Source organism: Lissotriton vulgaris, chromosome 11, assembly GCF_964263255.1.
Source record: "Lissotriton vulgaris chromosome 11, aLisVul1.2, whole genome shotgun sequence".
In the NCBI taxonomy this organism is placed as follows: Eukaryota; Metazoa; Chordata; class Amphibia; order Caudata; family Salamandridae; genus Lissotriton; species Lissotriton vulgaris.
This window is the reverse complement of record NC_141699.1, coordinates 836,703,442-836,727,997: the sequence shown is the minus strand read 5'-3', so window position 1 is coordinate 836,727,997 and position 24,556 is coordinate 836,703,442. Positions and strand designations below refer to the sequence as shown.

The window sequence follows — 24,556 nt, the reverse complement described above, 5'->3', positions numbered from 1 at the left end:
GGGAAATAGTCTGTACTTTTGTTGTAGATTAACAAATTAAAGCATGAGACTTCAACACAACAGCACTTCCTGAACAAAATTCCATAAATTAGAAATAAAAATCTTGTTGTGTCAGCAAACTAAATACATCAAAGACCACAAACTGGCTCTCGATAAGACTCACATGCTAAGCCGTATTTGCAGTTTAAAGGTACTAGTTAATGACCCATCACTAATACTTAATGGGACCATAAATTGTACAATATCTCCAATATCTCCATCCACAAAATGCCGTGGCCTTGGACAGCCCGTTCAATTAATGGCTATTCATGAAAAATACAAAAGCCAATGGCTGAAGCGGATGACTGGAAGCAAACTGTGTACTGCTATTTATTGATCTTTTTTGGGGAATACATTTCATGAGGACTTCCAAACACAGATTAGTCTTTAGCCACATCAAAAAATAGGTCAGTAGATGATTCAAATGAAACTAATGGTGGAAATCATGCTAGTAATACTTGCAGGTTTGAAGCACATGCACGTTAAGAGTATTTAATTTTTTATGTAAGCCTCATTTTAAATGTTGCCTCACAACTGCAAGAGTAAGATTTTGGGCCTGTGATTCTGATACTGAGCCCGAGTCTGTAGCAGCCATACCTGCGCTTTTGGGCATGAAATAAAACCCCCTGCGGCTCTCTCTCCTGCCTTAAGCCTAGACAAAGCAGGTGGGCTTTTGGTCTGTGTGCTGGGGAGTGCAATCTTGTATGCTCCTTTTTGTATTGTTTACCTCCAGGACAGAGATTGAAGTAACTATTTTTACTCTTATTGTCTTAATTATTTTTTTTAATCACCTTACTTTTGCTTAAGGGTCAAAACGATGGGTGATGTAACTTCTTGTGAAGCCTTTAAGGGAGCAAAATATGACCACACTGATTCTGGTAAAATAATGTCAGCAGCCATCAGTTTGCTTGTTTTGGCATAGCAAGAGGAGTCTCTCTTCATTAAGCATTCATGCTGCAGCAGTGCAACCTAAGTTCTTTGAACTTGGACTGGACATCATCTTTTATTGGATGCAAGGTACACAGGCAATCTGGTGTATTGTTCTCCGTTTAAGTTAACAGAGGAGGAAAGATCAGCCTTCGCAAAGCTGATGGGAAGGACCAAACACGCTGAGGCAGACAGATATATAGCGGGGCTATAGAAACTTGCTCCAGTCCACGCTCTAAAATCACCCCTTAAGGCCGATACAGGTTTTTGATGAGGTGCTGGCAAACCGGTTGCCCTGGAAGATTACAACACAAATGCATACAAATCAGAACAGTTTCAGCCTGGAGCAGAGCAAGAGACATTGAATACAATGGGCACATACGGCCCTGACCACAGCAAACAGGTTCATTGGACCCCAGAATTAAATGAGTGCACCTATGCTGGATGACTTAAGAAAAGCCAGCTAAAGGTGTTTTTATAACATACTTCACCCAAAAACAATGAGGCCAGTAACAAAATCCTTTACAGAACATGAAAGCCTGGGTCAGTATTAAAGAGGTATTGTCTCCCCTTTCTTGATCGGTAGGGGTACCAGACAGGGTTGTCCCTGGCTTCCTCTGTTATTTGCCTTTGCAAAGAGGCTGCTTGCAACATGGATCATGCTGCACATCATAAGCAAAAGTTAAAAAAAATCTCAGCATCCAGATTACTTGCAATTCCGCGCTTCATTGGTAGTGTAATTAGATTACTCTAACCAAATCTTTTAATAAACATCTGATCATTTTAACCTAACTACTATTGCATGGCACGCGTGTAGTTTCCATATTAGATTCAACTCCTAAGTTTGACATCCCTTTTGTGGTGCCCTTTGCCGCACTTTTCTACTAACGTGTGAATGGGCAACTGTGATGGGCACTGATGCTTTGTAGCCTGTACAATTATTTCCAGGGTCATACACTAATACCGGAATGCCATTGTTTTCCTTTCTTTCTGTGTTTGTTAGGAGACACTTTATCTTAGCTAGACAAAACAAAATGAGCAGCTCTGTGCCTCTGCCACAGTTGATAAAAACAGTACTTTATTATATAAACAGCTTCCATGTTAAAGCTCTTTGAGAGGAGCATTTCCATGATGGGGTTATCACATACCGCTGCAGAAAGTGACAGATGCAATGCTTCTGACCCTGACCTCCACCCTGCTAAGAAAGGTAATTTATTTACTGCGACCAGCTTCCTGACACCCAAGACTAAGGTATGGGGTTTAGGCTTCCCCATTTGATCAAGCAGAAAGGTGCCTCGGCTATGCTCTCTTTACCATAGTAATAGATACAGATAGGTGTAAGGAAACATTAGCAACAACATGCTTGAATTTTTTTTTTTTTTTTATTTAAACTTCATTTACCATTTTCATTCACAATTTACCACAATACAAAGCATGTTCTCAATGTAGCTGTACAATATCCAAATCATGATAGATGGTTGTCAACCTAATGAAGCAATTAAACCGGTTCACATATTGACAGTCTATAAACAATTCCACTCAATTTCAAGTCCTCCATTTTCCTTTTTTGTTGTTCCCCATGTAGTTCAAAAGGGAATACCAAAGTTAACAGTTGTTGTCTGGGCGAAGTATTGGGGGGTCTACCCACCCCAGTGGGGACAACCCCAAGCGGAGGCAGCGACGGGGCAACCGAGCTCAGTTCTAGTAAATAGTGTTTGAAGGCCCAATATATCCCTGGTTCTCGACCTCACAGGAGGAGTTGATGAAAATAGCTCACAATTAGTATTACAATAAATCAGACTATTCAACCATGCTTTAGAGGTGGGAGTAAATTTACTGCCCCACTGTAGAGCGTATTCACGTTTAGAGAGTAGCAGCGCAATAGAAGTAAAGCGGCGTATCCATTTGGGGATGTAGCAAACGTATCCCAAAAGGGCCACCTCAGGAGTAGGGTGGAGGTCAAGGTGCATCATCTTTGAGAGGATAGTATACACTGCTCTCCAGTACTCCCGACCTTCTCACTTCCAGGTCACGTAGGCAAAGTCAGCGTGGTGCTCCCAGCATTTAGGACACTTATATGATCTAGAGGGATCAATTGAGTTAAGTTTGATGGGGATTTGTAGGCTCTCCATAGGAACTTGAAGTGATTTAATTTGTTCCAACATTTCAGCGAGACCTCCTTCGTTTGACTGCAGCAAAAGCACCAATGGGAATCTTCTATGGGGTGTCCCAGGTCTCGTTCCCAGGTCTCCCGGACTTTGGCATCTGTGGTGGGGACTAATGCCATACATGCTTTTATTTAAGTCGGACATTAAGTGTTCAACCCCTGTGCTTGTGATCAACAAAGTCAGGTGTAAATGACTCTGGCTCCAGCTGGAAGTCTTGGATCGACGCCCTCAATATACTGCGGAGCCTGCTAAGTTTAAAGTGATCCATAAGTGATGCTTTGCTGAATCTGGTGTCTTCAGAACGATGAAAAACTTGCCCTTTTAGAAATACCTCTCGACTTGTGTCTATGGAGTATTTGACCAGTGTGCGTTGTACCAGTTCTTCAGTGATGGGCAACCATGGGTTATTAAGTAATGTTACTGCAGAGGAATATAGTGTGTGGCCACCGGTTACTAGTGTCAATTTCCTCCAAGCTCAACGGGTGGTGGATACGGTTTGAATGTCTTGGGTGTCACTTGGGAATCCCATCAGCAAAATTGTTTAAAGCTGAACTGATTGCACCAGGTAAGCTTCTAGTTTATAATAAGGGATACGAGCATCCGGATGATACCAGGAGTGAGCATAAATACATTGTGCTACTAAATATATCTGGAAGTCTGGGACCCCCGAGTCCTCCCCTCTTGTATGGTAGTGTGAGTGTGTCCTGGCTCTTCTCCCACCCCAAACCAACCTGATTAACAAGTTACTTACCTTCGGTAACGATATATCTGTAAGAAACAGTAGTTAGTATTAGATTCCTTACCTTAGAATATCCCCAGGCGTCAGACTGGATCCGGAAATTTTTGCGTAGCAGTACCCATGCGCGTCGGTAGGCGTCGTCGGCGCCGTGATGACGCCGTCGGAGTACTTAGACGCCGCCTCCGCGTGCTGACGTCCGTTCTTTTTTCCGCGCCAGCAGCGCAGTTCCGGAAAAAGTGGTACCTTAGTCACTTTTTGACTAAACTTTTTTGTGATCTCTTTTGATCCTTTTTTGAGTCTTCGACTCCGAACAGTGCCGGTAGGGATGCCAGGTTTCAAGCCCTGTGAGGACTGCGACCGACTGATGTCGGTCACCGACCCTCACCGTTGGTGCCTCCACTGTCTCGGCGTCGATCACGACGACAAGGCCTGCTCCGACTGCCGGGCCCTAACTTCGAAAGCTAGGCGGGAGCGAAGCGTATGGAAAAAGCTATTTGGTAAGGGGATGGGTATATTTTGAAATAAAAACTTAGGGAGAACGACCATTTTAATGATGGCCACTCTCCCTGCTAGGAAGAGGGAAAGATTTATCCAGCGCGCCACTTACTGTTCTAGCACATGCAGCGCTGGGCCATGGTTTAGTAAAACTACCTGTGCTGCTTCCATATGAATTTGTACCCCCAGATATTTAGAGGTATCATTGCACCACGTTAGTGGGAAATCGCACTGCCACCTGACAGTGCTGGCCCCATTTTGTGCCCAGACCAGAGCATCTACCAAACCGAATAACCTCTTGGGCTAATGGTTCCAGATTCTCTTGGGGATGACAAACCTACAATATAATGTCATCTGCATAGATGGAAATTAAAAAAGGACCAGTCTTAAACTGAAGCCCCCTAAGCAAATGTCATTCTTGGAATTGTCGAACCAAAGGGTGCAGTTCGATATTGAAAAGAATTGGCAAGAGAGGGCAGCCTCTTCTGGTGCCACGAAATATTTTAAACTGAGGGGATGACGTAACATTTAGCCGCAGTCGGGCTGTGGGGAGGTATACAGCAAGGCAGTGAGCTCAATGAACCCCTTTGGCATCCCCATCTTCCTCGTTACTGCCAGAAAAAATGGCCACTCAAGGGAATTAAAAGCTTTTTAGGTGTCCAACAGTACTGCGGCTGCCGGAACTTCAGGGTCAATCCTATTAATTATCACAAAAAGAGTCCGGAGGTTTAGGGCTGTAGACCTCCGAGGTTCAAACTCCAACAGTGTAGGTGAAATACATTCAGCCAGCAGTGCAAGGCACAATGCTATCATTTTTGCCAGAATTTTCTAATCCAGATTTAATGACAGCAGCCTATATGAGCCACAAAGGAGAGGGTCCTTGCCTGGCTTGGGGAGTAAGACTAGCACGGCTTCCCGCAATGTAGGGGGGAATTCCCGCCTCCCGAGGGCTTTATTATACACCTCTAGCAAGTAGGGAGCTAAGACGGCTTTATAAACCTTCTAAAAGCGGCCAGTAAACCCATCTAGTCCCGGAGCGGTCGAGCGATTCATGGCATCTATGGCTTTGATGATTTCTTCCGATGAAAATGGCTCCGCTAAAAATTGTTGCATGGCTTTTTCCAGCCAAACTAGCGTGACTTCGGCTAGATCTTCGTCACTATGTGCAATGAGAGTTGAATATAAATGGGTGTAACAGCCCAAAAGCTCATCTCGTATGTCGGGAGTGCAAGTCAAGATTTGCCCTTGCGACGAACGTAGTCTTGTTATGCATGAGTTTGACAGGGGACCTCAAAAGACTTGCAAGTGTGCGGCCCGGTCTATCGCCCTCCTCATATCTGCGCGCAATAGCATATTTACTTTAAAAAAAACGCGCCTCGCGTTCCGCTGCCTCCTTAAACTCCTTCAAGAGTGCTAAGCGGCAGCAGTGTTGTGCATGGTCAGGACTTTCCATTTGATCCTAATCTAAAATAAGTCAGCTGTTGCTCAATGCTAGACAGTGTATGCCTCAAGTCACGCAGAACCCCAGCGTGTTTGAAGGTGCATAACCCACGCATGTATGCTTTGAAAGCCTCCCAAAGTGTGGCCCAGAATTGAACTGATCTGTTATTTATATCAAAGTACACAATAATGGGGTTGTGTATCTCAGAACGAAATGCTTCATCTGGCAGAGCGTGAATAGGGAATCTCCACTGTCTCTCGCAACCTTCAGGTCTATGGACCCTGAGTGTCAGTGCCACTGGGGTGTGATAAGTTAGGGTTATAGGTAGGTGTTGGGACTCTCTGTACCAAGTTGCAAGGGTGGGGTCACCAACCAGAAGTCCAACCACCTCCAGGTGTCCTGGGGAGCAGAATAGTGTGCCTACGCAGAGTCCCCGGGTCGACAGTGTCGCACACATCTATGTGGCCAAGCGCTTCACATAACTCCAATAAGGCACAACATGCTAGGGGCTTTCCATCTGGGGATTCTGATGTGCCATCACGTGTAGGGTCTAAAAGAAGGTTAAAGTCAAACCCCCCCCCTCCCCCAGCAAATATAATCTGCATACAATTGTAGTCCGGATCATCTACATTAGGCACGTAGATGCAGATTAACGAGATCTGACACCCCATAAGTTGACGTACAAGCATAGCGTATCTACCCTCATAAGTGCTGACCACTGAGTGGCGAAAAGGTAGGAGTTTATGTACAAGTACAGCAGTCCCCCTGGCGTATGTGCTGTAGTTAGCAAAGTACATACAAGGAGGAGGCAAAACGTGACACTCTGGCATTCGACAAATGAGTTTCTTGTAGGAACACAATGTCTATGTGATGCCTCTACGTAGTTCAAAACCTGTTTTCCTTTTTTGGCGTTGAGGTCCCGAATATTCCAAGTAAGAAGTGTGAGATCAGAAAAGGCGACAATATACCCCGGGCAGCCATAGAATAAGTTGGAAACGAGACGGCACATTTTTATATCAATACATCATACCAGCTACATTGAGTAACTGTAGATGAAAGCAATAGTCTACACACCCAACAAGCAATACCCCCCCCCAAACACAGGGATACACCCCATTGACTAATAGGTGGAATGCAAAGTAAAACAATCCCAACCATGGGAAATAGAAAAAAAGTGAAATTCTAAATAGTATTCCCGATACACTGTAATACACATATGGGGGGGGAGGCAAGACCTTGTCATCTACACAACTTTGAAAAAAGTAAATGCAGGAATGCAAATGCCCTAAAACAAACCAAGTTCAGTGGTTAACTGGTCATCCTGAAATGCAGTAATACAACAAATCACTCAGTTGATAAGAGTTCCACACTGGCCGCCGATCTCCTATGTGGAGTGGAGACATGAAAAGAGACATTGTCCTGGGTGCCAACAGTACCTTTATAGCTCCCGCAAAATTCTTTGACTGCTGCAAGTGTTTGAAATACCCTGGATTTCCCGCGACGTCCACTCGCAAGCGAGCCGGATATATAATTTCATACATGAGGCCCAGGTTCCAGAGCGTGGCCTTTACTCCGGTAAACTTTCTCCAGCCTCCTAAACCATAGCCGCAAAGTCAGGGAATAAAGTAATCATGGATCCCTTCTAGCGTCACGTGGCAGTCGTAGTGGGGTGTCTGCTGTGAAAGTTCAGGAGACGAGACAATATTGGTTGCGGTGGAGTGCTAGGACTGGGCCGGGCCCAAGGGTGCGATGCGCTCGCTCAACCAAAAAGGTGGGAGTGAAGGACTCTTTACCAAAGAGATCTATGAGCAAGGATTCAACAAAGGTGTCCATGCGGCCCATGTTTGTAGATTCAGAAACAACCAAAATGTGCACTTTATTGCACCTGTTCCTTGCCTCTTAACTTCCGTTCTTCATGGCCACAGTTTTTAAATCTTTTCCATCCAGTCTAATCTTTTGACTGATTGTGCGACTCCATCTTCCAGGTCAGATACCTTGCCCCCTGCAATGTCCAAGCAACGTTCGTGGCCATGTAATCTCGCCCCCATATTGTCCAGTCGCATCTCCAGTGAGTCAAAGCGACCATCCAGTGCCTTGAACCCTGCTCTCAATTCTAACATCAAGACGTCTGTACCAGAAGGAGAGTTCTCCAATCCGGCCGTTTCCACACCTCCCTCTGCCATGTTTAGTGACAGGTTCTGGCTGTACGCCACATGCTTTTGTAAACTGTAAAACCCTTTGTTTTGGGTCCTTGCATACCATGACGCGATTAGGCAATGTCTGCTAATGTCGTTTTTTATCGTTGGATATGGAAGCTTGCACGCACTCGCAACCAGGGTGTGCCAACTTTCGCAGTGCTTCAATGTTGCAGTGACGATCTGTTAGAGGAGGAACCGTATGTCGGGGCACAGACTGCAGGGTCCAGATGCCTCCTCCGGGCGAGTCCAGGAGCTAGCTAACGAGGAAGCCTTCATGGACAGGTACAAGTAATGCACAAGTTACCACTTGTGTAATGATATATCTGTAAGAGACATTAGTTAGTGAGATTAGTTACCTTAGAATATTCCCAGGCGTCAGACTGGATCCGGAGATTTTTGCGTAGCAGTACCCTTGCGCGTCGGTAGGCGTCGTCTGCGGCTCCGCGTCCGTGGTCGGCGTCGTGGGCGCCGTGATGACGTCTTCTGAGTACTTAGACGCTGCCTCCGCGTGCGGACGTCAGTTCTTAAACACAGCTTTTCCGCGCCAGAAACGCAGAGCTATGCTAAAAACCACCACTGGTGCCTTGAAACTAGGGCCCTGAAAGGAGAGGACCTTAACCCTATATATCGGTTCGCAGAACGGGGAGGATGGGTGGGTCGGTAAGGAATCTATCACTAACTAATGTCTCTTATAGATATATCGTTACACAAGTAGTAACCTTGTGCATCTGAAAGAGACACGCTAGTGATAGATTCCTTACCTTAGAATAGATACCCCAGCAATACCAACCCCGGTGGTGGGTCTGCGAACCAATAATCACACCAGAAAGTCCTGGAGGACGGAACGGCCAAAGAAGCCATCCCTCCGGACTTGGCTGTCCAGCCAATAATGTCTTGCAAAAGTGTGCAGCGAGGCCCACGTAGCTGCCTGGCAAATGTCCTGCAAGGGCACTTCTCGGCCCAGGGCAGTGGTAGTCGCCGTGGCCCGAGTGGAATGAGCCCTCAGTCCAACAGGGCGTTCATTCTTAGCCAAGGAGTAGCACGCCTGGATACACAAGATGATCCACCGCGAGATGGTCCGCTTGTGTACCGCCTTTTCCTTCTTGGCGCCCACGTAACCAACAAAGAGTTGGTCATCCACCCGGAACTGGCGTGTGCGATCTAGATAGTAAGAGCGCACGTTTTGGGTCCAGACGGTGGAGCCTCTCTTCCTCTCTCGAGGGATGCGGAGGCGGAAAGAAGGTAGGCAAGGTGATGGATTGCCCGAAGTGGAAGGCTGTGACTACCTTGGGCAGGAAAGAGGGCCTTGTCCGCAACACAACCTTGTCCGGATGGACCGAAATGAAAGGAGGTTTACAGGATAGAGTCTGGAGCTCACTCACTCTCCTGGCAGAGGTGATGGCTACCAGGAAGGCAGTCTTCAAAGTAAGAAGGCGGAGAGGACAGTTGGGAAGTGGCTCGAAGGGAGCGCACATCAGAAAAGTAAGAACCAAGTTCAAGTCCCACAGAGGCCTCACAAAGGGAACGTATGTGTGATGCCTCTCAAGAATCGATTAACAATAGGGGACTTGAACAAAGAAGGTTGATCAGGCAGCCTCAAAAGGCTGAAAGACAGAAAGGTAGCCCTTGATAGTGCCCAGAGCAGAGCCCTGCTGGGCAAGAGAAAGAAGAAAGAGAAGAACCTCAGAAAGAGGGGCAGAGAGAGGATCCACAGCCTTTGCTGTGCACAATGCCACAATTCTGTTCCACCTGCAGGCGTATACTGACTTTGTGGAGGGACGCCTGGCTGCCAGAATGATGTTACAGACTTCAGGAGCCAAGTCAAATGGCCTCAACTGTCGCCGCTCAATCTCCAAGCATGGAGTTGGAGACTGGACAGGTTCGGGTGGAGGACCGTCCCCTCCTGAAGAGGCAGACGAACCGGGGGATCGACTGACATACTGAGTAGCTCGAGATACCAGTGCCTTCGTGCCCAGTCCGGAGCCACAAGGATGACTTGTGCCCGGTCGCGCCTGATCTTCTTCAGCACTCTGGGCAGAAGTGGTATAGGCGGAAAGGCGTACAACAGATCGCAACTCCACTCGCGACGAAAAGCGTCTCCGAGCGAGTGCCGCCTTGGAAATTCCAACGCGCAGAACTGATGACATTGCGCGTTCTCTTCGGTGGCGAATAGATCTAACCAAGGCTCTCCCCACTGCAGAAAGAGATCTTGTGCCACGTCAGAGTTCAGACGCCATTCGTGATCCATCATGCACCGGCGGCTGAGTTTGTCCGCCCTGGCGTTCAGAGAACCTGCCAGGTGTTGAACCACCAGGGTCACGCCCTGATGTTCCCGCCATTGCCAGAGGCGCAGAGCCTCCTGGCAGAGGGTCCACGACCCCACCCCGCCCTGTTTGTTGCAGTACCACATGGCGGTGGTGTTGTCCGTGAACACCTGCACTACACTCCCTCGGACAGAGGGAAGGAATGCCTTCAGTGCTAGACGAATCGCCCGCAGCTCCAAAAGGTTGATATGGAGCCGGGACTCCGCCGGAGACCAGAGGCCTCTGATCTCCGCCTCTCCCATGTGGCCTCCCCAGCCCTGTAGGGACGCGTCAGTCACAACTACGTGCTCCGGTTGGGGAAGGGAGAGGGATCTGTCCGTGAGCCACCACTGCAGCTGTCTCGCAGTGCCCTCCGAGATCAGGAAATGGTCGGACAGGTTGCCCTGATGCTGGGCCCACTGAAACTTCAGGTCCCACTGCAGAGCCCGCATCCGCCAACAGGCGTGATGCACCTGAAGGATGCAAGAAGCCATCAGCCCCAGAAGCCACAGCGTCAACCTGACCAAAACTCGGGATAAAGGCTGAAAGATTGGAATCAGAGCCTGTAAATCCCGAACCCGCTGTTCGGGTGGGTAAACCCGAAACTGCGCCGAGTCGAGAACCGCTCCGATGAAAAGGAGCTTCTGAGAGGGGCACAGGTGTGATTTCGGCACATTGATGGAGAACCCCAGCTGGTGCAAGAGGTCTGCCGATGTCTGGAGGTGGCTGACGACTGTCTGGGGTGAGCCTGACTTCAACAACCAGTCGTCGAGGTAGGGGAACCCCTAACCTGCGCAGATGAGCTGCGACCACTGCCATCACCTTCGTGAACACCCGTGGGGCGCTTGTAAGGCCGAAGGGGAGCACGGTAAACAAAGTGCTCGTGGCCTATCGTGAACCGCAGGTAACGCCGGTGGGCCGGCAGGACGGGGATGTGGAAATAAGCGTCCTGCAAGTCCAACACTACCATCCAGTCTCCTGGGTCCAGGGCAGCTAAGACCTGAGCCAGAGTCAGCATCTTGAACTTTCCTTCCGGAGGAAGCCGTTGACGTTCCGTAGGTCCAAGATAGGGCGCAGGCCCCCTTTGCCCTTCTTGGGTACCAGAAAGTAGTGGGAGTAGCAACCACATCCTACTTCTGGCCCAGGAACGCGTTCTATGGCCCCCTTGGAAAAGAGGGCCGAAACTTTCTCCTGCAGAAGCAGCAAATGATCCCCCGATACGCGGTGGTGTTGCGGTGGCATGGCTTGGGGGGTATTCTCGAAGGGGAGGGAGTAGCCCCTTCGGACGATTTGCAGCACCCACCTGTCCGAAGTGACAGTGCGCCAGTGAGAGTGGTGATAGCGAACCCTGCCCCCCACTGGCGTCATGTGGGCCGAAAAGCACGGACTAGGAGGGTTTAGAGGCGGATGCTGCGGGGGAGGGTGTGGACTGGCCTCGCCGTTGTCCCCGACCGCCTCCACAGCGATTTCCACGGCCGCCACTGCGCTGGATGTGGATGTAAATGTGGGTGTCTTGTAAAGCGCACTGCTACCCAGAGGCGTCCTGGCGCTATAGACGGCTGGGGAACCCGTCCTGGCTTTCCCTGTGAGATGTTCCCTCCTGGGTATCTCCAAGGTGAAACCAGGCATCCCCGACGTTTGTGGGGGGCCGTTGTGGAGATGAGGCAAGCTAATGCCCAGAGTTGCAGAGTGTGATCCCTGGTTAGAGTAGGCACCGAGGCGAGAATTATAGAGTCCGCTGACCCTGGTTCACGACCCTGCCATGTCTGGAATTGAACCCTGGTCCCGGGCCGTCCACTGCTTTCGGGTCTGCCGCCTCTAACCAGTGAGCCACACCACTCCGATGTTAGTCTGCGGCGGGTGGCTGGCGGCACGTGTGGGGGCGCCCCTTCCTTGACCACGAAAGGAGCGAAAGGCACCCATTTGCTGGCGCGGTGCCGAGAGGCCCGAGGACTTGGCCGTAGCCCTGGAGTCCTTAAAGCGGTCAAACGCGTGGTCTGCCTGGTCGCCAAAAAGGCGACGGCCATCTAACAGCATGTCCATCAGTGTGTTTTGGACATCGGCCAAAAAGTTAGCGGATATCAACCAGGCGTGGCATCTAATCGCCACTGTTCTTGCCATCGCTCTACCTAGTGAGTCGGTGGTATCCAGCCCACACCGGATAGAAAATTTGGCTGCATCCCGGCCCTCCACAAGGGCTTGGCCGAGTGTGGCCCGTACCTCTAACGGACACTCTGGCAGCACTTCCGCAACCGTATCCCACAGAGAGTGGGTGTAGGGGCCCAAGAGGCATGCGGTGTTGGAAGACCGCAGTCCCAGACTAAGGGAGGAGAAGATCTTTTTACCGTACTGCTCCTACCTCTTGAATTCCCTGTCCGGCGGAGCTGACTGGAATGCGGTCTGGGGAGTGGATGCCTGGATGACCAGGCTCTCGGGGGTGGGGTGGGTGGACAGGAAAACTGTCGCCCGGGGCCGGGTGGTGGCGTCTGGCCACGTTCCTATCTACGGGCGAACCCGTAGCGGCCTGGACCAAGTGCCCAAAAGAACGTCGGACAAGGCCTCATTAAACGGCAGCAGAGGCTCTGTCGGGCATGACTGCAGTTTAACCCTTTGGATGCTCATGACGAGCTCAGCTCGTCATGATGCACAGTTGAGCTGTGCTGATGACGAGCTGAGCTCGTCATGACACCAGCAAAATGGTAATTTTCAGCACAGGGGGGGGGGGGGGGGGGGGGGGGGGGGGGAAACGCCTAGCAGCCAAGGTGTTAAGGACCTCAGTGAGGAGGTTAGTCCTCACGGCCGAGACAGGGAGCTCAAGGCCCAAGGCCTTGGCAGCCCTCATCAACACCACACTATAGGTTGCCTCCTCCTCCGAAGCCACGGTAGGAGGTGAGACAAAACCAGTGTCTGGTAAGGTGTCCAGACCACTGGCATCCCCAAGTCAACCTGTCCAGTCCTCTTGAGACAGACACTCTCTGGTCAGAGGGTCCTCAGACCCTTCCCAATACTCCTCGTCACCCATCCCCTGATAGTCAGTGTCATCAAACGATGAGGTCGGTTCATAGAAGCTTAACTCCCCAAGCGGCGCCGTTCCGACGCCGGTACCGGAGCGAGGGAGGCATCGGGCGGCGCCAGAGGTGACACGTGACGGACCGACGCCGGGGAGGTCGTAAGGTCCACCGGCGACAACCCGGATCCCGAACCGGGTCCAGTGGGGTCCTGCGGCGCCGGGCCCGAAGGTGCCGGCGGCGTCGGGATCGTCAGGATCGTAGGGCCCTGCGGCGCCGGGCCCGAAGGTGCCGGCAGGACCCTGGGGCCCTGCGGCGCCAGGCCAGAAGGCGCCGGCGGCGTCGGGGCCGAAGCACTCAACGGCGTTGTGGCCAAAGCCCCCGACCCGCTAGGGGCCCCAGACGGGTCCGCTGGGCCCGAAGGCCTCGCGGAGCCCGTCGGAGGAGAGAAGTTCCTCATGGCCACGAGGAATCGCTCGATCTCCCCCGGCGTAGAGTCATGCCCAGGGAACGGAGGGTGTGGAGCAGGCCGCGACGCCCGCAACTCCGGCGTGGGCGGTGTCACCCGAACCCTAGGCCGCGCGTGCGTCATGGGGGGGGGGGGGGTGGGGGGGGGGGGGGAGGAAGAGTCGGAAGAGCGAGGACGTCTCTTCGACTTCTTGTGCCTCTTACCGGAGGACTTCGAGCCCGAAGACTGATGACAACTGGGCTGACTGCCGGAGGTCGAGTTGCTGGCAGGACCGCTCCTGTCTAGCTTTGGACGTCAGGGCCCGGCAGTCGGAGCAGGACTTGTCGTCGTGGTCGGGGCCCTGACAGTGAAGGCACCGGCGATGGGGGTCGGTAACCGACATTAGTCTGCTACAATTGACGCAGGGTGTGAACTTGGGCATCCCTACCGGCTCCGTCTGAGTTGAGAGACTTCGAAAGATGATCAAAAAGCATCGAAAAAGTTAGTCAAAAATTGACTATGGATACTACTACTTTTTCCAGATCGGCGCTTGCTGTCGCGGAAAAAAGAAGAACTAAGCTAGGGAATCTAAGGTAAGGAATTGACGTCAGCGCGCGAGGGCGGCGTCTAAGTACTCCGGCGACGTCATCCCGGCGCCAACGACGGATGCGGAGCCGCAGACGGCGCCTACTGACGCGCAAGAACACTACTACGCAAAAGTTTCCGGATTCAGTCTGACGCTTGGGATATTCTATGGTAAGGAATCTAATACTAAACTGTTTCTTTCAGATGTTGATTACAGTAATATGTCACCTTTCTAATAATCTTAGCTCGTTCTTTTTATGCAAGAATACATTTATTACAATAAATGTTTGAAAATGCACTGTTATATCTTTTTTGTGTTGACCATGGTCAAGCAAGAGTGACCATGGGAAAGGGGTTGAGTGTCATGTTCGAGGCGTGTCATGTTCGAGGCTGCCAATAACGACTGTTACTCTGGTCAGTTTAGCGGCTGGATGTGGTACTATGAGCAAGACAAACCCAACAACACTCACAAGGGTATATAAGGACTAAGTCTCTTAGCAGGAGGTTCCACAAATCCCAGTTCTACAAGTACAAATACTTCCAACTTAGACCAACATTAGAGGTCTACTGGTCGATGCAAGTGTAGGAGAGTAGGATCTGCTTCTATTAGTCCCCCCACTTTTTGCTGATGTTTCACTGTTTTTCGACTTTAGTCAAGCTGGGGCCCTGCTATCCAGCCTAGCTGCTTCCTCTCTAAAATGAATCCATGTACTTTAGGTACACTCCAGTTTGGTTACTGGGGTAACCTTATGAGTCCCAAGCATATGGTACCCTAGATACCAAGAGCATCAGTACCTCAGAGGCCTACCAGCATGCAGCATGCATTATGCAAACCCTGGCCAGCCTTCCAAAATGACACCACAGGTCTGCTACTGCAGCCTGGGTAAGGTGGTGTAAGCACCCCTTCCTTAGATATAGGTTCCCTAGATCTACCTTAAATCACTGTACGTATTGTATTGTATTGTAATTGCATTTATATAGCGCTTACTACCCCTGACGAGGCGTCGAAGCGCTTTTTCGGCGAATAGCACGCTACTCCGGGACCCATAGAGGATTAGTGTTGAATTAGTATAGTGAAACATGCAAGTACATTTTAAGTGGTGGATAGGTTAGTCAGTTATTTGGAATGATAGCATAAGGATAGAGGAGGAAAAAAGGTTTGTATTTATATCGCGCTTGTTACCCCGGATGGGGGTGTTGAAGCACGCTACTCCGGAAGCCCATAAAGGAATAGTGGTGAATTAGTATGGTGAAATATGAAAGTAATCTCAGTGGTGGATATTAGTCAGTTATTTGGAGTGAGAAGGGTAGCGGGGGAAGAAAGGTTTGCATTCATATAGCACTTGTTACCCCTGAGGGGTGTTGAAGCACGCCACTCCAGAACCCATAAAGGATTAGTGGTGAATTAGTATAGTTGAATATGGAATTTGAGAAGTGAACAGGTTAGTCTGTTAATTTTGATTGAAAAGGATAGTGGAGGGATAAAAGAGTGAAGGATTTTTTTTGTTTGTTTTGTTTTTAGGTCCTAGCAGTAGGGGCGGTGTGACGTTCTAATCTAGGATCCTGATCGATACTGTGACCTTATGCCCCTATTCGGCTATAAATCGATTTATTCCCTATATTGGCACAACCGTTCAAGTGCGATATTCAGAAACTCATCTCTGGCCTCACACGAACAGAGCCACATTCCAGAATAGCTTTCTCTGCCACTTCCTTTGCAACCAATTAGTGCAATGACCGAGCAGAAGTCACTATCTGAGATTCCTAGATTAACACTCTGAGTTCTTCAACAAGATAAAAACTCAGCAAACCTGGAAATCCCTGCTTGCTGTGTTTTGATTAGTAATAGAACTCTAATGACCACTGATAAACGATCACTTCCTAGTGACATCTTATTGACGTCTTATGTCCAGCAAACTTACGTCAAACAAGGCACCTTTCAGGTATAAATATTACCAACGTTGCCTTAAGCAAACGCTAGCTGCCTCAATGCCATCGCTGCTATCTATTAATGTATATATGTTTTATTACTTTTAAACCATTGTATGGCTAAGAAACCATATCAATGCTTTTACAGTACTATTTCGCAATACTTATCTTACTGTACGTACTTTTTATAATAACAAGTCTTGCAATTGTGGCAATTCATTTCTCTTGTATGAGAAGAAAGACTTCAATAAATGTTAACCTTTTATTGACAAACGCCCGTCTCTCTGTTCTCTACATATTGTGAAAGTAAACTGCACCAATCTGACTGAGTGAAATCTATGTCTATTGTTTCACACGACCCTAGAGATGGACTCATGATCTGAGGAGCAAAGTTGTCATGTTGCACGGTTGTTGGAAAACTGAATCCCTTCTTGTCTGTGCCAGGGAAGCTGATCACTTCCTATTTCAGTCAAGAAAGTTTCCAGTGACCTCTGAGCTAGTTGGTAACAAACCCAATTAAGTTTAGCATAGTCAGTAGAGGCCTGGAAGATCCGCACTTCTACGTCGATACTACTGTTTATGTTATTCCAATGCGCAGGGCCTATTGGGAAAATAGGAACTACGCTACATGGCGCCCAACGTTTGGTAAGGCGATAAACTAACGCAAGACGTTAGAGTAACTCAGTCGTGCATATTTCACACAGACCCCTTTCTCCCGTAAATACTCCAATAGACTTCTGGAGTGGGTGAAAGGTTAAAAACCGCCCGACCTTAGTAGGAAGAGATTCCTATGTAAAGCTCTGGTTTATTCAACGTTGAAGGATACAGTGTTCCAAAATATTGTGCAGCTAATCTTTGTTTCCTTGGAGACCTACTCTGCAAACCTTGCATTTATACAATGCCAGGAGAAAACGGAACCACTGGGGGCGCAGCAGATGCGACTCAGCAGGGTCCCGACGACACAGACCCGGATGCAATTATCATCCCGGTCCACTTAAGAAAATCTATAACTTTAAAACTTATAGAAAACGGACTGACACCTCAAGGTGGTACAGTAATTTTCGTGATAGAGGCACACTAATATCGGCAGACAGAGGTATTCTATTCATGGATAAACTTTCCAGCGGCAAACGCTAGAACAAAAGAGTTTCACTATTACAAAATAGAGAAACCTCCGGAAGAGGAGACTGAAATCCCACTAAAATTCCAAGAGCACCTGCTCTGGTTTAATGGCGCCCTAAAACATAATGATCATATTACCAGGCTCGGTCCACTAGGTAGACCAGGAGCAACGTGGCCGGTTCTAGCCAGCTACACAACACATCCGGACATTGCAAAAATGTCTAGAGAAGAGCTGTTAGTACAGCTAAAAACATTAATCAAAATACATAGGCAATTAGTGCAATATGTAATGCGGACTGCAACAGTCCAGCCAGCTGTTAATGTACCACAGCTGACCCCTCATCAGGGGAACACTAATAAAATTACATCACAGAACATACAGTCATGTCTTGGTAAAACACCCGTAAAACGGGAACAAATTCCTTTCTGGTTAGCACAGAAAATCACTCAAATAGAGGCAGTATTTCCTGATACTACCCCTATAGAGAAACACAGAATCTTGACCATCTGCCTTCCTATGGGAATCGCACCACACGTGGAGGACTGCAACACTTGGGGTACAGTCTTTGCTTCCATTTACACAAAAACACACGGTGTTCTGTCTATGGCGGTAATACCAGAAGTGCTAAAACAGATTCAAAATGAATACGGTCCAGAGCCCGCTTTAAATCTTGGTATGAAATTACTGAAAGACTTCAAGCAGGTCTCGGCTATACTATTAGCCAACATAAAAGGAGAAGCAGCATCTGTGGTGATCCGCCAGAAGTTGAAGGAAACAGATATAACAGATCAGCCAGTTGAGCTTGCCAGAATCATAGAGAAATGCTATGAAGAATTAGGTAGAGACAGCTTGGGTGGGAAACCAGTAAAGCCCCAACTGCTCGAAAATCCTGAAAAATTATTTATTAAAAATAATTCAAACACTCCTAAAAAGAGTTGGGATGGAAATAAACAATCCACTCCCAAGGAAAAAGTTTTCCAGTCCAGAGGAAGGTCTCCTCGACGGAGGGAAAGAACTCCGACTCGAGAACACCAGTCTCCCCAGAGGGAGCCCTCTGAGAAAAGATATAACCTTAGAAATAGGGATAATTTGAAAAAACCTGATAGATATCAAAGTATTGATACACGTCCCTCTCGATCTTTTCCACAGAAATCGGAAAGAAGAGGACGGTCAGACCCAGGAGAGCACACCAAGTCCAAAGACAAGGAACCTGCTCAGAGTAAAAAATCTCAATTTCCAAAAAGAAGGTAGCCAGTATTAGAGTAATCAACCATGCCGAGAATACTGAGGACACAGTTGAAAAACGGGGAGTGGGCATTGACAATGTTGGACAGTGCAGCAGAAATCAGTATAGCCCGCAAGATCCTGATGAGTCATCTGGAGACAGTGGACACGAATGAATACATTCAGGTTGAAACTGCCGACACCAGACTTAGCGAGCCCCATAAAATATACGAAATAACATTGCGTATAGAGGGTGATAAGACTAGGAAAATAAGAGGTCTATTTTGGGATAAACTCTCAAAAGGCTATGATATCCTGTTAGCTGAAAAAGATTGGCCCCCAGAGTTTGTCAGGGAGTGCCCTTGTGGCGAAGAAGTAATTATGCCTGCCTTCTCGAATCACATTCCGATTCACAAAAAATATACATATGCAAGGAAATGGGCAGTAGCCCAGGCAACGGCATTATATAAAAATCATGTAGGATGGGATGAGGACTCTCCTCCTCACTAAATCCAGTTAAAAAGTGAACCAACGGCAGTATCCCATTAAGCAAGAAGCTAAAAAACAAGTCAGGGAGATCTTAGATCAACTTGAATACCAGGGGGTGATTGAAACATGCACCTCTCAAATGAACAATCCTTTGTTTCCTGTCTCCAAGCCAGACAATTCATATCGTCTAGTTTTGGATTACAGACACCTTAATGCATGTTGTAAAACATTTGCAGTACAAAACTCGCATAGTGCAGCCCTAATGAATAACATAGTTAGGAAAAAATATAAAACGACATTAGACATATCTAATGGTTTCTTTTGTCAAAACATTGCACCAGAAAGCAGATATTTGACCGCTTTCTCAGCATTTGGGTCGCAGTAAAAATTCTGTCGACTCCCACAGGGGTTCAAGAACAGCCCAGGACTATTCTCAGCTAGGGTAACAGAGTTACTACAAATATATGATGATGAGGCATTATCTTACGTAGATGATATTTATCTCACAGAGGACGACTTGGATACTCACTTGAAAAGAGTGAACACCATTATACTTGGGTTCGCAGCAGAGGGTTACAAATTCAACTTTAAAAAGTCTCGAATTGCCCATCTGATAGTACTATTCTTAGGGTACGAATTATCAAGTGAAGGGAAAAGCCTAGCGGACAACTTCTTAGAGAAGTGCGCTGTACTCCAAGCTCCAAAAACGCTGAAGAATTTACAATCCATACTAGGTTTTCTGAATTTCGGAAGAACTTACATTTTAAATTACGCAGAGAGGGTTAAACCTCTTTACGAACTAATTAAACCTGATTTTAAACAAATCAATTGGACTCAAAAACACACAGAAATTTTGAGATCACTGCAAACAGACATGTTAGCAAAAACAAAAATAGATACACGTGACAATACACGTGGTCTTGTAATCCGAGTCATCCCAGGAAGATGCGGATTCACGTACCGGACCTCTAATGAGGGAGAAAAGGTACCAATTGCAATTAAATCTCACTTGTACACACAAGCAGAAAAAGCATTCAGTCTCACAGAAAGAACTGTGAAAGCAGTGCAAATCACATTAGCAAATGAAAGAGAACTAGCACACGGCAAACAGATTAATATCCTCACAGCGGAATCCGCCTTCGAGGCGCTATTCAGCCCAGTAAACCTGCCTACAGTGTCACTGGATCCGAAATGGATACAGTGTGTAGATTCTCTAGGAGCGGAAGATGTGAAATACTATTTCGCCCCGCAATTCGAAGAACTGAATGATTTAGAATATGAAGAAGAATATCCTCTGCCAATCAAACTTCTGCCTCTCCCACAATACGCCTGTATAATCTATACAGATAGATTTGTACAGCATTTCAACGTAGAGAGCAAATCCTACGATGCAGCCTGTGCGATTGTTAAAGGTCATTGGCTGTGCGGTAAATTCAGACCGAAAGTAACAAAAACTGAATCATTGAGAAACTGTTCGGCTCGAAGAGCTGAAATCAGATGTTTGAAGATGGCGCTCGAAAATGCAGAACGTGAATTCCCGACACTTATCGTGTGCGATTCTCATTTTTGCGTCAACTCTTACAATAACAAATTGCAGAGGTGGATTGAAAACGACTACAAAGATGACAGGTGCCACAATAAAGCATAACTTGCTCTGGAAACAGGTAGTTCTTTTACAGAAAGAACTACAAAAGACTCCCGTGATACATACACTGAGTCATCAACGTGATGGCGTTCACGTTGCAGGGAATTCATTGGCTGATGAAGCCGCAAAGGCAGCTGTGCTAACGGCTTCCGTAGCTGCGATAACTCGGTCACAAACAAAAATAGACAGCGATATTCTACAAGCTGTCAGTGCGTCAGTAAAAAATGATAAGAAAACACTCCCAAAAGGCTTTCCAGAAAAGTACTTATATTCAACAGATACGAATAATGTTCCTTTTGCTCGAATCCCTGGAGTGGGGGACAGGGTAATTCCAAACATGGAACACAGGTTAGGACTAATCAAAGCGGCACACGAAGGGCTTGCCTCTGCACACGCTGGCGTTTCCGCAACAATATCACTATTAAAACAGAGATAATGGTGGCCTCGCTTGAGAATACAAACTAAAAAGTATGTATTAGAATGCGATATATGCCAAAGGATAAAAGTATCAGCAGTAAAACGACCAGCGCAGACACCCCTTCTCATCTCGGATAAACCATTTGCATGTGTTTACCTGGACCACTGTGGTCCCCTACAAAGGGACGGAAACTATAGATATATCATGGTAGCAGTGGATTCCTGTACGAGGTTCATATGGATGTGGCCCCAGCGCTCGGCTGACGCTAGAACGGTTATAAAAGATCTGCGAGTCTTTATCGGCACATACGCAATTACCACGTTCCATTCTGACCAGGGTCCTGCTTTCAGCTCTCGAGCTTATAAGGAGGCCATGGCCAGCATGGGAATTGGGTTGCGGTATTCTTGTCCGTCGCACCCCGAAGGGAATAGTGTGGTAAAAAGAAAAAACCGAGACATAAAGCGATCTATAACAGCGAAGGTATTAGGTTCAGGCGCTGGGTGGGTCAAACATTTAATAAGTGTCCAGACCAGTCTTAACAATTTGCCAAGAAAATCTCTAAAAGGTTTCAGCCCATACGAACTATTGTTCGGAATTAGAATGAGAATTCAGGACTTAGATAGTCAGGTGTCAGTGGTACAAGAAAAAACAACAGACTTTGACATCAAAGATCGTTTGGCTGTTTTACAGGAACTGAATGAAACAAGAAAATCCTTAAGCAACATAAAGTTAGAGCAACAGCCAGATACCACTGACGAGGCACCACAAGCAACAGCCCCAGGAAGGCCTGTCTGGATTCCAAAGATTGGGGATCTAGTCAGAGAAAAAAATCGCGGTGAAGAAGGAATTTGGGCCTTCTTACAGAAAAGCAGTACCTGTCTTGGCAGTCACCGGAACAAGATCAGTTGTACTAACGCCCCTTGCTGGTAAAAAGGAGAACAGAGTCGTGTCCATCGACCTGGTAAAACCACAACCATGTGGCCTATAATCAACAGTAGGCCCAGTGGACTCCCAAGAAACAACAGAATACCCAAACTTGCAACAATCCAAGAGGTTCAAACTGAAAGACTAATCACATTCGATCAGCCTGCAGTGCACAGAGAAGGACTATGCAATAATGCCATGGAACTCGTGCCTCTTGAGACACAGATTGAAACAGTTCGTCAAGAAACACCAGTCTACAATAATGTGGCATCAGAAAATGCTACCGAAAGACAGATTGAAAGAACAATCCCAACAATTGACAGAACTGCCTCTGGTTATTTCATCAACTTCGACAACTTCTCTTAAGATCAAAACGACCCCGAAGTGATGCCAGAAACAAAAAAGTATTCTAAAGAAAATACAACAGGACTCCTTCAACAAATCAAAGAATTATATCTGGATTCACCGTTGATTGAGCATTGGATTATTTCAGGAGTATTCATACTCCTACTATGCCTAATTTTAGTTTTAATTTTAGGAAAGTTTATTACAATTGAATGGACACAGCAAGTCAGAACATCAACCTAGTCCTCAAACCACACAGATCATCCCACGTGAAGAAAAGAGAACTGTCAACAGTAAATGTCACAGCAATTCCAATACCTGGTGGGGTAGTATGGGAGAAAACTGACTATGAGATCTATGGTCCGGTCGAGATCCTGAAGTATCTTCATCAACTGAAGGTTTCCTTAAGTGACTTTGTAAAACCTAGTACATTCTCTGATGATTGGGACTTTAACAGTATTAATGGCATGATGTCTGATTTAGTAATGTCAGCTAGATTCACAGAACATGATTATTTACAAGGTTCATCTAGTTATGAGCAGACATTCTGCTACACACATTATGGCGATCATTATTTGCATAAATCTGCACAGCCTAGAAATGTTTTTAAGTATAATCAATGGGAACATTGTGCTACACCACCTAAAAGCAGTTCTAAGGCATTTTTTGAGAAATTCAAATACTTCTCAGGGTTTAACACCAGTGATGCAGAAACGTTTTATTACAAACTGTTAGATAAAACAGGAATGAAAACAATGCTGACAAATTCTAAATTGATATATTCAGAAGCATTTTATGAAAAAATGATGACATTTGGTTTTGATTATTGGAAAAATAACATTGAAACAAAAAACATTTGGGGTACAAAAGATTGGCAGGTACAAGGCCTTGAAGCACTATTCACAACCTGCATGATACCTGAACAAATGATGTTTTTAAATGACACAATACACCAAACATCCTGTCTTGGCCTAGCTAAGATCAAAGACCTAAATAAACCGTCTATTCCAAAGCCAATACCTGAGAATGCAACAACAGATATTGAGATAGACGTTTCACATATTTTACATTTTAACAGAACACATCCTGATTGGAAAAAGTGGCTAATCTGGCCTACTGACACAAACAACTGTCAAGATAGATTCCTGAACAAAATACAGGGGTTAAAAATGACCAGACAAGACCCTAGATACTCCCAGAGACAACATCCAGGGATAGTAACAACATACAGTGTAGGGAAACTCTGCCTCGAATGGCTAGGAACATCCACACTGGCTGAAATTAAGCAACACTTGTCTTTACTAAAAGATGGTGCTGATTGGCGCGATTTCATTCTTGGACCACGCAAACCGCGTCAAAAACGTTTCATAGCGACCAGTATCTATGCTGCGTACAACGAGGCTTGGAAAGTCACACAAATTGAAATAGCAGAAAAAAATACGAGAAATTGATTGTATTAATTTGGTAAAATCACTTTCTGTAGTGGACAATGGGTTAATGACTCTGTCCTCCAGAATATATTTGTTGGACAATATTGTATCTTCTGCCTTTGACATAATAGACAGAGACTTGCTAATGTTACAACATGGCCAATCTCAATTACGTTCTATTGTACAATTGGGCTGGACGCTGCAAAATCTTTGTTCAGGCTATGTGCCTTGGCGTTTAATCAACACAACGTCATTATTTTCCATTTTTAACCTTACTGATAAACAAATCAGTTTGGCACAGAAAGGAGCAGACTATACAATCCTGAGCATCGAAAAACTTGAGAGATTACCATTGACAATGTCAGAGAGTCCTGTCATTGAATGGATAATACACGGAATTATCACTATTCCGATAACAACTTTCCGATTTAAAAAGTGCCTTGAATACATACCTACTGGCCAGTATGAACGATTGGGTAAAGGATATGTAAAATCAGAATGGAAATTACCATACACACATTCATGCTACAGTGACAGCGACAAAAATGTATTTCTTAGTGGTGAAAATTGTAAACGTTAACTAAGTGGTATACTTTTGTGCCAGGGTATTAATTTACACGGAGCCTGTGAAGGTAATTCGAACAACCTTTCATGCCACCAGCTAGTCACACCTGCAAC

General features: G+C 46.8%; 1 protein-coding gene across 3 annotated transcripts in view; it reads right to left on the bottom strand.

Annotated features, from left to right (window-relative positions):
* Positions 1 to 24,556, bottom strand: part of PAK2 (p21 (RAC1) activated kinase 2) — a 1,025,622-nt gene that overhangs the window by 121,242 nt on the left and 879,824 nt on the right. The window lies entirely within an intron of this gene.